At 37.9% G+C, this 14839-nt stretch overlaps 1 pseudogene across 1 annotated transcript; it reads right to left on the reverse strand.

Annotated features, from left to right (window-relative positions):
• Nucleotides 1-2480: 2480 nt before the first annotated feature.
• LOC149138108 (glutamate receptor 3.2-like) lies at nt 2481-14517 on the reverse strand (annotated as a pseudogene). The gene is made up of 7 exons (XR_016265036.1): nt 14235-14517; nt 12913-13749; nt 5905-6379; nt 5509-5789; nt 5380-5411; nt 3485-3879; nt 2481-3372 (listed from the first exon to the last, which is right to left on the reverse strand). The product of XR_016265036.1 is annotated as a glutamate receptor 3.2-like (transcript).
• Between the last annotated feature and the right edge of the window lie 322 nt (nt 14518-14839).

Here is a 14839-nt window from a genome sequence, read left to right on the forward strand (position 1 = left end):
AACATGTAAATAAACAAATTAAGCTTTCTAAATTCTCATGATTTACGATGAGATCCCATGATGACTACCTCAAGTGATAGAGACAAATTCTATAATCACCATTTGAATTGGATTTGGTTTAACTTTTTTTTTCTCTATCCAGGATTGGATTGCTATGGGTTAGTGGCTTCTTACTATGATTACCTAATCAAACAAGTCTTCTATCCAATGTTAACAAATTTGTTGATTGGTAAAAATTAATTGAGTTAACGATTGGTAAAAATTGATTGAGTTAACTACTAATCACTAGTTACTCATGGAAAAGATTAAATTTGGATCTATAATTTAGGCTCTCTTAATATGTGATATGTCTGGGGCAAATGGTTCACTGCATTGATTTTTTTTTGTATTAAATATATAAGGATTTTATTTTTTTATTAATAGATAATTATTTCTAAAGGGATCTTCATTTTTATCAAATTTATTAATGTTATAAGTTTTAGAGATCTTTTTCAAGAAACTCTAAGTGGTTTCTTAGCTTTGTAGCAAAAACCTATAAGTTTATCAACTTACTCAATAAAAAATAAGTGAGTCAACATCTCCACCAAACTTTTATTGGCTAATAAACAATAAGTGAATCAACATCTACACCAAATCTTCATTGGCTAATCCAATACAGACAAGCAACCATTGGACACACCAAATTTACAAGGAACAATGTCACTTTGGCTCGAAATTGATTCTTCCTCCATCCAACACTCCAAACACTCATTTTTCCTTCATTGTATCCTCTCGCACTTGTGTCACTCTTGTTATGTTTCTTTCTCTTCCCACCACACTGCTTTATTTCTCTCTCTTTTGCAATTTGGCTCTTTTTCCAAACACATACTACAAGAACAAGGACAATGTAAATAAATTTGTCCACTTCATATATATATATATATATATATATATATATATAAGTTTAGATGTATCTTAACTCCACATCTACCAATTTCCAAGAGGGACCAAATCTATATAAATATAAATATAATTATTAATGTTATCTGTTTTTATTTTTATTTTTATTTTACCTAATAAAAAATTAAATATCTCTACCATACTGGGATCAAATGTTTACATAGGAATTAAGTTTACTTATAAATCTCAAATATAAATAAATTTTTTAATAAAAAGTGGATAAAATATAATATTATAGTATTATATTTTACTTAATAAAAAATATCGAGTATTAGTTGAGTTTGTTTACTTTTAAATTTCAAATATGAAGAAAAATTACAATAGAAAGTGGACCAATGGAGGGGAAATATTGGGTAAAATATAATATTATAGTACTACATTTTACCTAATAAGGTAGACCTAAATATTAGATAAAATCTAATAATTACATTTTACATAATATTTCTCCCACCTTCTCCCCTAACCCCAGGTCACTTTCATAGTTAATTTTATTCATTTCTAAAGAGAATATATTACATATATTATATTACACAAATTAGGAGAATATATTACATATATTATATTAAAATGATTATCAAAGAAGCCATTAGAATGAAGAAAAAACTATTGTTATGTACTTTGTCAATCTTGTTTAACCTTACACTTACTAAAAACACCTTCCTCAAGCATCCAATAGCCTCTGTAAAGCTTATATACATGTATACACATTATGTATTCATCCATTCAACGATAAAAATAAAAATAAGCAAAAAGAATAGGGCCACCGAACATATCCATACAAATGCACTATGCCTAAGTGCGAACATATCCATAAAAATGTTTTACCTTTATAGGCTACATGGAATCAACGCCATCATTTTCTCCTGCTAATTATGTATCTGAATATAGCATCAAACTAAGATGGATCCAGGCTAGTTTAATTTTTCCCTTAAATAAGTTATATTCCACATGAATTTCATGGGTCAATACCATGGGCTGATACGATGGATTCTTAATACCATGTATCATTTTTTTATTATTATTAATTTTTATAAGGTTATTTTTATTTTGTTATTTTATTTTATTTTCACTGAGTTAAAATGTTTACAATATATTTCCACACATTAAGTTACACTTCTCTACTATATTTTATTTTTATTTTTCCGAGTCAAGATGTTAACATTATCAAAGAAACCATTAGAATGAAAAAGCAACTATTGTTTTGTACTTTGTGCAATCCTCTTTAACCTTACACTTCTTAAAAACACCTTGAATCACCCAAGAGTGTCCAAAAAGCTCTAAAGCTTCTACATATATATACACATTATATATAAAATATAACCTAACATATTTCTATAACTATTTAGTTCATAATATAAAGTTATTTAACCTAACATAACTGGTCTGTTTTATAATTTATAATTCATGTCTGTTTTTCTTATATTTATAATTTCATAAATGGTTTCAATGCTTAATTAAAAAATAATATACAAACAAATTTTACATGTTACAGAACATACAAACAAATTTTACATGTTACAGCTGTAATTATTGAACAGTCAACTAAACTAGGAGTATTTTTTGAAGCACAAATATGATAAGAACCACTATTAAAATCTGCTCTCCCGGTCCTCGCATACTGAAAGGTCATGAGTTCAAAACTCATTAACTCCAGACACTACCTGGAAGAGCCTGAGCCTGGTATGCTTCAGGCAAAGTCATGTGAAGATCCAAGATCCAACCTTCGATGGGAAAGATAAAAACCTAGCCGTCCTCTTCTTCTATGGGACGTCCACCGGTGGTTACGCCCCCTCCTTCTATGTGACCACCGGTGTCTTCATAGTCGTCGTCTCCTTCTATGGGACCTCCATCGGTGGTTACGCCGCCGCCTCCTTCTATGTGACCACCGGTGTTTTCATAGCCGCCTCCTTCTATGTGACCATCGGTGTCTTCATAGCCGCCTTCTTCTTCTTCTATGTGACCAACAGTGGTTTCGCTCACTGGACTTTCCCTCGCCGGCGGAGTAGAAATACTGGTACCAAAATTGGGGACGTCAGGGAGATTTTCATCACTTTCTCGACTGGTTTCTTTAGAATTGCCGGGTTCCTCTTTCTCGACTATGTAATTCAGGAAGCTTTTCAAGCGGCTTGAGATTAAACGTTTTGTGGAGGGGAAGTGCTGTTGCTCCTGTGGAAGGCGATGGCGAACATATGTGTAAATGTGATGGCCCAAATATATGAGCAAACCCATCGCTGAAGCGGAGCCCGTAATGACGAAGAGGCCCCAGAAGCTCTTCATGCTTAGCCTATTCGAATTTTCTGTAGGCCCTCCGTTGCTGCAGTCCGTCTGGTTGTTGAAATATTTCGCCCGAAGTCGCTGATTTTCCGGGCCCTCTGCAACCTCCAGCACCGACGTTGACATGTCCGATACGAGCGGAGATCCCTTCGGAAATGCCTGTTTATAGATAAAATCAAGTCACAGTATATTTCGAACACCAAAAACGAGTGCAATTTTACTAGTCTTAACCCTAATAGCAATAAATAGAATGAATGTGATGGAAACATACGAAGCCTAAGCCCCCGGTTCTATATGTCTCGCCAACTATTGTGAAGCCGCTATGGTTTGACAGGAAAACGCAAATATAAGGGAGTTCGTCAAATATGGCAGCCACTGATCCGTTTGACAGTGCGTTTGCATATTCTTGTGGTGATGAATATCCCTGGAGCTTGTTGCGATCTATCCCCAGGTGCTCTACCAGGTATTCACCTACAAAAGATCCGGCCTGGTAACCCACGGGCTGTCCGCTGGATTTCAGAGTCTCCACGTCTTGAATGGTGGGTTGCAATTGTTGGGCTGTTAATATTGCAGTGAGGTTTGCTGTGTAGCTAGATTGCAGTATCAGAACCACGAAAAGCCAGATTATTATGACTCCTCGAGCCAAACTGCTCACAACTTTCTCTCCTGTATAATACGAACCATTTGCAATTCTTTGAATCATTAATTAATAAAACGATTACAATTTTACAGAGCTGTGATTGAGAATTATCTACGCAGATATTGAAATTATAATGAAAAGTTTAGTACATTTTGGCGTTGGTAATATTGTATTCAATCAGGATTTTTGATGTTGGAAATATTGCTGTTAGTACATTTTGGCGTTGGAAATATTGTATTCAATCAGGATTTTTGAGGTTGGAAATATTGCTGTTGATAATGTCAAAGAGAGGAGATATTGCATATTTGAAATAGTGTTTTTGGGCTTTTGATTCCTAGTTTCTATACCTATGTTTGATGACAATTTTACTCTAATTTTGTAGTTCAAATTGGAGCATGTGGTCGAAACATAGGATACAAATTATAGCATATGGTTGAAGCATAGAATATACAGTCGAAAATTTCCAATAGTATAATGACTTCATTTTAATTATAAAAATTTATCAGAAAAAGTCTATATTCTACTTCACAATTATACCATACGATTTAAACTATAGATTGGATATTTAAATATTTGTTAAAACAATACAATTTTAATGAATATGTTCATTAATGATCAAAAAGCTAACAGGGACTATGCAAACTGTTTTCATTACTGGGAGAGATTTAATCCCATGAGAAATTAAATCGGATTTAATCTAATTGTACGTACTTCCTATTCAATAAAGTTGAGAATAAGAGGGATACCTGCAAAGAGTAAATATAAGAATAACAGACATGAGTTTCAATAGAAATTTTTAATCTGTCATTGGCTGTGTACAACTTCACAGGAAGGTTGCTTCAAAATATCGTCTGAAAGTGTTTTGATAAAAAGAATAAGGGCGTTTTCCCTAAGAATAGCGGAGATACCTCCAAATAGTAGAAATAAGATAGCTTCTAAGAGTACATATAAGAAAAATAAAAATGAATTTCAATAGGAATTTTTAATCTGCCTGATTGTCTGTTTACAACTTCACAGAACGATTCCAAATGTACTGTTTTGATAAAAGAATTCCCTCCCCACATGGAAGACCAGCGAAAATTAACCTTTTGCGTCCCTCTTAACCATGCTGGGGTAAGATTATAATAAATACGAGTGGCATTTATAATTTTTAATATCATTTAAATTTTTTGATACTGAAGACGAAACATATAAAGTTCCATTGTTTTTTTTCATATGAAATCCCAGCTTGTTTTTTTCATATGAAAGTCCATTGTTTTTTTTCATATGAAATCCCAGCTTGTTTTTTTCATATGAAATATATTTCTATGAAATTTTTGTAATATCATTTAAATGTTTCGATACCGAAAGCAATGCACAGAAAAATAAACATATTTTGCCTTCATGAAAATTAGTCCTATGAAATTTCAATTTAGTGATTCAAAGTCTCTTATTCAATGCATTTTTAATGTAAATCTACTTGCGGTAAATTTTTTATCAAAGATAAATGATATAATAAAAAAAATGAAAGTAAATAACAGACTTACTCTGAGAGAAAAAGAGCGTGGAAAATGAGAACCTGCAAACATTAGTACACAGTTTTTTATACTCGATCTAAAAACTTCATAAATGAAAGTACCCAAACCCTATGAAAGAAATTGGAAAATGAATATTACCATAGGAAGGTTGTAACTTGTTCTTTGGGCTTTCCTCTGAAAGTATCATTGACCTTATGTTCAAGCAGCCAAACAACTAATCCTGTAAACACGAAGAATGCTCCGGTTGTACCCCACATGGCTCCTGTAAAAGGACGGAGAAATGTCCAAGCATCGCTCGGATTGGCTGCCTTTATTGGCACTACCATCACCAGCCCTGACTCAAAATAGGGCTGAGTGAAATCCACATATATGCTGCGGTTTGCAAGGATGGTAAAATCCCCCACAGCTGCATCGAACTCCTGATCAGGGCATTAAAAAAAAAACTCCAAATTAGATTGGTTGAAAAAAAGAGGCACTTATATAGCTGGAAGTGGATAATGGAGAAAGAGAGGAAGAAATTTTTTAACAGCTGACCTTTGATAAGGAGACTTGCTGGATTAGGTCATCATAGTAACCCGGCAATTGTGACCCGTTCTGATTGTAAGGAATGAATTCGTGCGGAACATCATATGAAAGGTTTTTGAGAACGGCTCTAAATATTTCAATTACAAAACCCGGATTATCCTCGGGGACTACTAGCACGCCGGATGCATTTGTCTCTGTGACGACAAACCCGTGGAATCCGTCTTTAATTGGAACCGCGATTCTCAACGGCTTGTTTTTGGTAGGCGTTGCCCAGCCGCGGGGTGGGTCTGTGGATCCTCCTGGCCAAGTAACATTTTCAAGCTCACTGCCCCCTGAGGAATTAGAAATTCCATTTGATCTCCAGTACCCAACTGGGCGATAGCCCTTGCCTTTGCCCAAGACGTTGAGTATTTCATACGTGTCACCTGTAACCTCCCCTTCACTTATTTCCAATTGCCCGCTTAAACCGCTGAAATTGGTGTTCCTGAGTAGATGTAGCAATCGTTCCCCTTGTTTGTGTTGGATATTTTTTTTTTTCAAAATGGGGAAAATACCAAAAACCAAATATTCAAACACACAGAGGTAATGCTCTGTTTTTACTTTGCTCCAGGATCTTTTGTGCACAGGAAGACTCAAAAAATTTCACAGAGAAAACAGAGTAATTCACCACCATTAAAACTTTCTATTCATTAAAAATTGATACAAAGATTTACCACTGTAAAATCCATTTTATATTCACTGCTGTGAAAAATAACTTACTGCTGTAACAAACGTTTACATGAGCTTACTGCTGTAAAACAAAATTCACACAGGCTTACAAAATTTCACGCTCCACCATTTCCTTTATGCAAAACCACACATGGTTTTTGCTATTCCTCTGTTTTACAGTTCCTTACAAAACATTACCAAATACATTTGTGCACTGCTGTGCATTCACCCTCTGGTTCTTCACATTTTTCACACTGCTGTGTATGAAATACAACACATGGTTTTCGCTTTACCACTCTAATTTTACTCTACTGTGAACTCACACTAAAACCTCCCGTGTGCCATACATGAAACAATGGTCAACACAGTAATTAATTACATACACCTATCCCATACAGAATTTATGTGATAAGTACATACGCCCATACCTTCTCATAAAAAAAAACTTACCAACTCTATGTAAAACTTTAATATTCTACCTACCACTATGACATTCCATCAAGACGTATGGTCAATCAAAACTTAGATTTACTCCACGCAACATTTAATATTTGTCGTCGGGTGAATTTCAAACATTATGCGATTTGGTTTTGGGAAGCCATCGGGTCCACTCCATCGCATCGCAACTTTACTCATGTCAAAGACTTCAACTCTATGACATTGCCGATAGCGATGTGCCGATGCGATATCGGCGATCGCTCATCGCAAACACAAGAGCTTCCTCATAACTCCTTCACTTTGACTTTGCCGATGCGATATCGGCGATCGCTCGTCGGCAACATTTTATATCGCTGCCACTTCCTGCCTCCTATGCTTCAACCTGCCGATATGCCGACTTGCCGATATGCGATATCGGCGATCGCTGTTGAAATTATATTTTCAACACTCCCCTTTAATTTCAACTGTCGGGCATTCAATCATACCCAAACACTTCCTCAAAAATTCAAAGCTCTTCTGATCCAATGGCTTTGTCAAAATGTCTGCTACCTGTTCCTGAGTACTGCAATGTTGTAGCACAATTTCTCCATTGTTCACCAATTCTTTGATGTAGTGAAACCTTGTATCGATGTGCTTCGTTCGTTTGTGAAACACTGAATTCTTTGACAATGCAATAGCTGAGCTATTGTCACAAAAAATGACTGTCGCTTTTGCCTGCTCTTGGCCTAAGCTTCTCAACATTCTTCTCATCCACACTGCTTGACATGCTGCTGCTGTAGCTGCCACATATTCAGCCTCTGCTGTAGACAATGCTACAATGGACTGCTTCTTAGAAGCCCATGAAATGGCTCCTGAACCCATATGAAAAACATAACCGGAAGTGCTCTTCCGATCATCTACACTTCCAGCCCAATCGCTATCAGTGTATCCAACTAAATCTGAATGTTCTGAGGCATGATATAAAATTCCAAACATTTTGGTGCCTTTGACATACCTCAAAATTCTCTTTGCTGCCTGCCAATGTGCCTCCTTTGGCCTCTCCATGAATCTGGAAATTAAACTAACAGCATACATTAAATCAGGCCTAGTTGCTGTTAAATACATAAGGCTGCCCACAATGCTTTTATACAAGCTAGGATCAAAGTCCTTGCTGCTGTCCTCTTTGCTGAGCTTTAATCCCATCACTGTGGGAGTGATGGCTGCCTTGCATTCTTCCATGTTAAATCTGCCCAAAACTTGATTTACATATCTTGCTTGAGATATAAAAATTCCTTTTTCATTTTGATCTACTTCTATGCCTAAGAAGTATCTCAACAAACCCATGTTAGTCATTTCAAATTCATCCTTCATGACTGATTTAAAATTCTCAATAAGATAAATATCATTTCCAGTGAAAATAACATCATCTACATACAAGACAACAATTAAAATTTTACCATCCTTTTCCTTGATGTAGACTGTGGGTTCTCCTTCACATTTGTCAAATTCATTATCCAATAGATATGAATCTATCCTGCTGTACCATGCTCTTGGCGCTTGCTTTAGTCCATAAAGAGCTTTCTTCAATTTGCACACTTTGTGCTCTTCACCTTTCTTCTCATATCCGAGAGGCTGTTCAACATAAACCTCTTCCTTTAACACTCCATTTAGGAATGCTGACTTCACGTCCATTTGGTAGACTTTCCATTTGTTTTGTGCTGCTATGGACAGCACTGCTCTCACGGTTTCCATTCTTGCAACCGGTGCAAAAGTCTCCTCATAATCTCTTCCATACTGCTGCTTGTAGCCTTTAACAACCAGCCTTGCTTTATGCCTTTCTATCTTGCCTTCAGCATTGCTCTTGGTCTTATAAACCCATTTCACACCAATGACTTCTTTGCCTTTTGGTAACTCAACCAAATCCCATGTTTTGTTTCTCTCTATGGCATTCATCTCCTCATCCATAGCTTCTATCCATTTCCTATCTTTGATTGCATCCTCGAAATGAATAGGATCATCAACATGACAATACAAGGCAAATAAGGAATTCATTCCTTCATTATAAATGTCACTTAGATTTCTAAATTTCTTACCTCTTTCACTTGGTGTGCAAGTGCTTGAAGATGCACTTGAATTTCCTCCTTGTGGTGTGCTTGGAGAGGCACTTTCATTGATCCTCAATGGTGTACCCTGCTGTCCTTGTGTTGGCGCTGCTGTTTGGGGATGTACTTCAGCCACTTCCTCTTCATCTTCATCATGAGACAAACAGCTCTTGACGTTCACTGTTTTCTCTATGCTTCCATCCCAAGCTTCTTCCTCAATGAATTGAACATCCCTGCTTACAAAGAACTTCTTGGTAGATGGAATGTACAGCCGGTAGGCTTTGGATTCATCACTGTATCCAATGAAGATGCATTTCTCCCCTTTGCTGTCCAACTTCCTCCTTAGCTGATCTGGTATGTGTGCATAGGCCACACACCCAAAAACTCTCATGTGGGTGACTCCTTGCTTTCTCCCACTCCATGCCTCTTCCGGCACCTTGTTCATGACTGCTTTTGTAGGACACCTGTTTAATATATAAACTGCACAATGTACAGCTTCAGCCCAATACTCATTCGGCAAATGCTTTGCCTTCAACATGCTCCTTGCCATATCCATGATGGTCCTGTTCTTCCTTTCAGCAACTCCATTTTGCTGTGGGGTGTACCGAGTTGTAAACTGTTTATGAATTCCATTTTCTCTACAGAATCTTAGGAATTCCTTGGAGATATACTCACCTCCTCTATCAGTTCTCAATACTTTTATGTGCAGCCCGCTTTGGTTCTCCACAAGTGCTTTGAAGTTTTGAAATTTCTCAAACACTTCACTTTTGTTTTTAAGGAAGTATATCCAAGTTTTTCTTGTACAATCATCAATGAATGTCAAGAAATATAGGCTTCCAGCTAATGATGGAGCTTGCATTGGTCTACACAAATCTGAGTGGATAATCTCTAAGGGTGTCTTTGCCCTTATGCTCTTCCCTGATGGAAAACTTTCTCTATGTTGTTTTCCCAAAATGCAGCCTTCACAAAGGCTGTCCGGTTTCTCTATCAATGGTAATCCTCTTACCATTCCTTTTCTGCTCAATAAGTTTAGACCTCCAAAATTGAGATGCCCAAATCTCAAGTGCCATAACCAATTCTCATCCTTTGGCACGCTCTGGAAGGCCTCTTGGGTGACTGCTGCCATTTCCCTTTTATTCTTCATGTCAGTCCTGATCCGGAGAGGGAACATCCTGTTCCTTGTCATCTTCACTTCAGCAATGCATCTTTCGCTGGGTGGTATATCCATGATGGTGCACACATCATTTTTAAAGAAAACATTGTACCCCTTATGGACAAGCTGTCCAATACTCAAGAGATTACATCTCATTCCGGGGACATAGTAGACATCTGCTATGGTTTTCCTTTCTCCTTGTTTTGTAAATATTTTTACCTCCCCTTTTCCCATAACAGACACTTTACTATCAGTTCCTAATGTGACTTCTGATTTCACATTTTTATCTAGGGCAGAAAAGAAGGCTATGTTTCCGGTCATATGGTTGCTGCAACCTGAGTCTAAAAACCATATGTCTTCACTATGTGTTTCAGCCATGTTACATGCTAACAACACATTATTTTGGCTGCTGTTTTCCCTAGTAACATTTGCATTTTGTCTACTACTCATATCGTGCTGCTTCTTCCTACATTCACTGGCATAATGCCCATACTTTTTGCAATAATAGCATTGGACATTGGATTTTTCATACCTTTGTCCTTGAGCATGATGTTGTCCTCCTTGTTGGCTGCTGCCTTGGCCTTGGTTCTGACTTGGATTGCTGCCTCTTCCTTGTGCATTTGATGGGATGTTCCTTCCTCCCCTGTTCTGGCTTCTGCCTCTTCCTCTTCGGTTTCCTCTTCCTTGACCTCTGCCTCTTCCAAAGGACATCTGGGTCTTGAAGGCTTGCTCAAGAGATGAGTTTTCATTCCTACTCAACCTCTGTTCATGTGTTATCAGTGATGCGTGTAGCTCATCAACTGAATAGTTTGAGAGATCCTTTGTCTCTTCAATGGTGGTGACTATGGCATCAAACCTTGAGGGTAAGACCCTCAATATTTTCTCCACTATTCTTCTGTCTTCAATGGTTTCTCCATGAGTTCTCATTTGTGTGATTACACCAATCACATGAGTGAAGAATGAGTCAATGTTATCTGACTCCTTCATGTTCAGATTCTCAAAATCCTTCCTCAGCAATTGAAGTTTTGCTGTCTTCACTCTCTCCATGCCTTGATAGGCTGTCTTGAGGGTTTGCCATGCTTCATTGGCTGTCTTAGCTGCTGCTAACCTTGGAAACATACTCTGGTCTACTGCTAGATACAACAACACACGGGCTTTTGAGTCCTTCTTCCTATTGTTCTTCAGCAGATCCTTCTCTCCCTGAGTTAATGCATTGAACTCAGTTTCATCTGCTGGTTCTTCGAAGCCATCTTCAACTATTTCCCATAAGTCTTGGGAGGCAAGCAGGGCTGTCATAGTTATTGACCAGTAGTCATAGTTCTTCCCATTAAACTGTGGGAGCTGGGTGTTAAACAAACCCATACCAGTGCTTGTGCTGGCCATTCCTTGACTGTGTATTTAAAACAAATCACTGCTTCTTCAGCAACACAAAAAAAACTTTGAAATACCTGAATCCTTTGATGTCTGAGTCTTCTGTCTCCCTGAGAGGTTTTGCTGCAACAACAACCTTCTCCCTTCAGCTTCTTTGAGTCTTCAAAGAGCCTGGACCAGCTCTGATACCACTGTTGGATATTTTTTTTTTTCAAAATGGGGAAAATACCAAAAACCAAATATTCAAACACACAGAGGTAATGCTCTGTTTTTACTTTGCTCCAGGATCTTTTGTGCACAGGAAGACTCAAAAAATTTCACAGAGAAAACAGAGTAATTCACCACCATTAAAACTTTCTATTCATTAAAAATTGATACAAAGATTTACCACTGTAAAATCCATTTTATATTCACTGCTGTGAAAAATAACTTACTGCTGTAACAAACGTTTACATGAGCTTACTGCTGTAAAACAAAATTCACACAGGCTTACAAAATTTCACGCTCCACCATTTCCTTTATGCAAAACCACACATGGTTTTTGCTATTCCTCTGTTTTACAGTTCCTTACAAAACATTACCAAATACATTTGTGCACTGCTGTGCATTCACCCTCTGGTTCTTCACATTTTTCACACTGCTGTGTATGAAATACAACACATGGTTTTCGCTTCACCACTCTAATCTTACTCTACTGTGAACTCACACTAAAACCTCCCGTGTGCCATACATGAAACAATGGTCAACACAGTAATTAATTACATACACCTATCCCATACAGAATTTATGTGATAAGTACATACGCCCATACCTTCTCATAAAAAAAACTTACCAACTCTATGTAAAACTTTAATATTCTACCTACCACTATGACATTCCATCAAGACGTATGGTCAATCAAAACTTAGATTTACTCCACGCAACATTTAATATTTGCCGTCGGGTGAATTTCAAACATTATGCGATTTGGTTTTGGGAAGCCATCGGGTCCACTCCATCGCATCGCAACTTTACTCATGTCAAAGACTTCAACTCTATGACATTGCCGATAGCGATGTGCCGATGCGATATCGGCGATCGCTCATCGCAAACACAAGAGCTTCCTCATAACTCCTTCACTTTGACTTTGCCGATGCGATATCGGCGATCGCTCGTCGGCAACATTTTATATCGCTGCCACTTCCTGCCTCCTATGCTTCAACCTGCCGATATGCCGACTTGCCGATATGCGATATCGGCGATCGCTGTTGAAATTATATTTTCAACAGTTTGAAAACTGGAAGATTCGACAACTGTGAATTGAATGACTCGTTTGGGTTAATTGGGGATTGCGAGAAAATATATTCGTCATTACCAAAACGTTGGAGAGCCTGAGCAATCATCGAAATGGCATCGTAGGCATAGTAACCGTATATGTTGAGCTTTGCTGGCTTTCCTTCCGGGGGATTCTCGGCTATGAACCGTTGTTTCCACCTGCGATCAAAATCAAGCAACTGAATAGAGTTTGGAATATAACTTCTGGTTCCTAGAACACCTTCCATGGACGCGATGCTTGATTCGTTCATGACGTCGAGAACGACGCTCAACCCCTCTGTAATAATCCATGCATATTCACTATTGTTCATCATCCCCATCTTCCGAGCTTCTGAGAAGAAAAGAGTGCCCAGTTCGAAAGTCATGTGAACAACGAAAACTCTAGTGATCTGCATGTCCTTCAGCTCGGAAAGCTTCGCTCTTGTAGCACTTCTATTTGCTTTCGCTGGAATGGCCGATCTGTAAGCGATTTCGCATCCCACGTTACTGAGAGAATCAGTCAAGAAGGGCAGCATGCCGGTGCCGTAATCATTGTCAGCGTAGACGGCCACGATTTTCTCCAGCCGTAGTATTCAACCAGCGCTGCAATTGCGTCGGCCTGAACAACGTCGCTATGAGGCAAACGGATGAAATATGGGGACCGGCGGGCAGAGAGCAGGGGATCCGTTACAGAGAATGAAATCATTGGCACCTTTGAAGCAGTACACAAATCTATCACGAACCCGGCTTCTTGCGATGTTTGTGGTCCTATTATCGCTACCACTTCATGCTTTTTCAATAGATCCACAGCTGTAGAAAAGCAGTTTATTTTGCTATTAGAGCTATTTTACTCATTCAGATTTCTTGCATCCTACGCTTTACACTTTCTGATTTGTAGAAAATGTTGTGTAGAAATCCATAGCAAAATATTGTGTGGAAACCTTAATCTAATAGATTCGAACCCGAGACATCTTAATCTAAGGGATTCGAACCCCGCACCTGAGAAGAATTCTACTCTCACATATTTTGCAATTTTGTACTGGTTGTATAAAATGTGGGACAAACAACTCTTTTCTTTTTTTAATAATAAATTTTTTTAGGGGTAAATTCCACCGACATGGATATATAAAATCGATGAATGAATGAATGTAGATATATAAGTTCACACTTAATGAATGAAAGTTTCGTTGTTCTCTTCTGAAAAAATAAAAATAAAATCGATGAAAATAAAATCCCATTCAAACCATCAAAGTCAATTCTAATTTTAAACTGTGATTATTGGAGTCAATATATACCAGCAGAGGCGGCCATGACTGCGTTTTGTCCATCAGAATCTGAAAAGCGAAACTGGAGCGCTAAGCGACTGGAGTTGAGGAGCTTATTCTCCTTATTTACGTCTGCTGCAGCTAATTCAAAGGCCACCTTCGCCACTATTCCGTACCAATTCTTGTCAACTATGATGCCTATATTAATTGGTCTCCTATCCTCTGCTGCTACAGCATTCTTTGCATCCTCGCCATAGAAATTAACTAAACAAAGTAGAAGACAGACGACGAACTTCAGAATGGAAACCCCCATGATCGTTGCCATCTGCAGCCAATTATGGCAACCGGGGCCAAAGATTTAGATAAATAGATCCCTGCAACTCTGTTTTGTCAACAGAAGCGGAAAGAATCACGATGTTTCGTCCGGATTGACTGCGAGGATTATCAGGTGTGGTGTGGTGTGCCGTGCAAGATTTGAACGGTTGTGATTGTTTATTGAAAAATATGTTGGTGATGTTAATTATTTATACTTCAAATGACTTTGCAGCCGTGACAATGAAGCAATAGAATAGACTTTTCCTGTTCAGCAGCTTCCTCGCAATGTCGTGCTCGTTGACCCAACAAAACGGGGAGCC

The sequence above is a fragment of the Pinus tabuliformis genome, chromosome X (genome assembly GCF_031772625.1).
Source record: "Pinus tabuliformis cultivar Carrire ecotype Pingquan chromosome X, CPIR1, whole genome shotgun sequence".
Taxonomy (NCBI): domain Eukaryota; kingdom Viridiplantae; phylum Streptophyta; class Pinopsida; order Pinales; family Pinaceae; genus Pinus; species Pinus tabuliformis.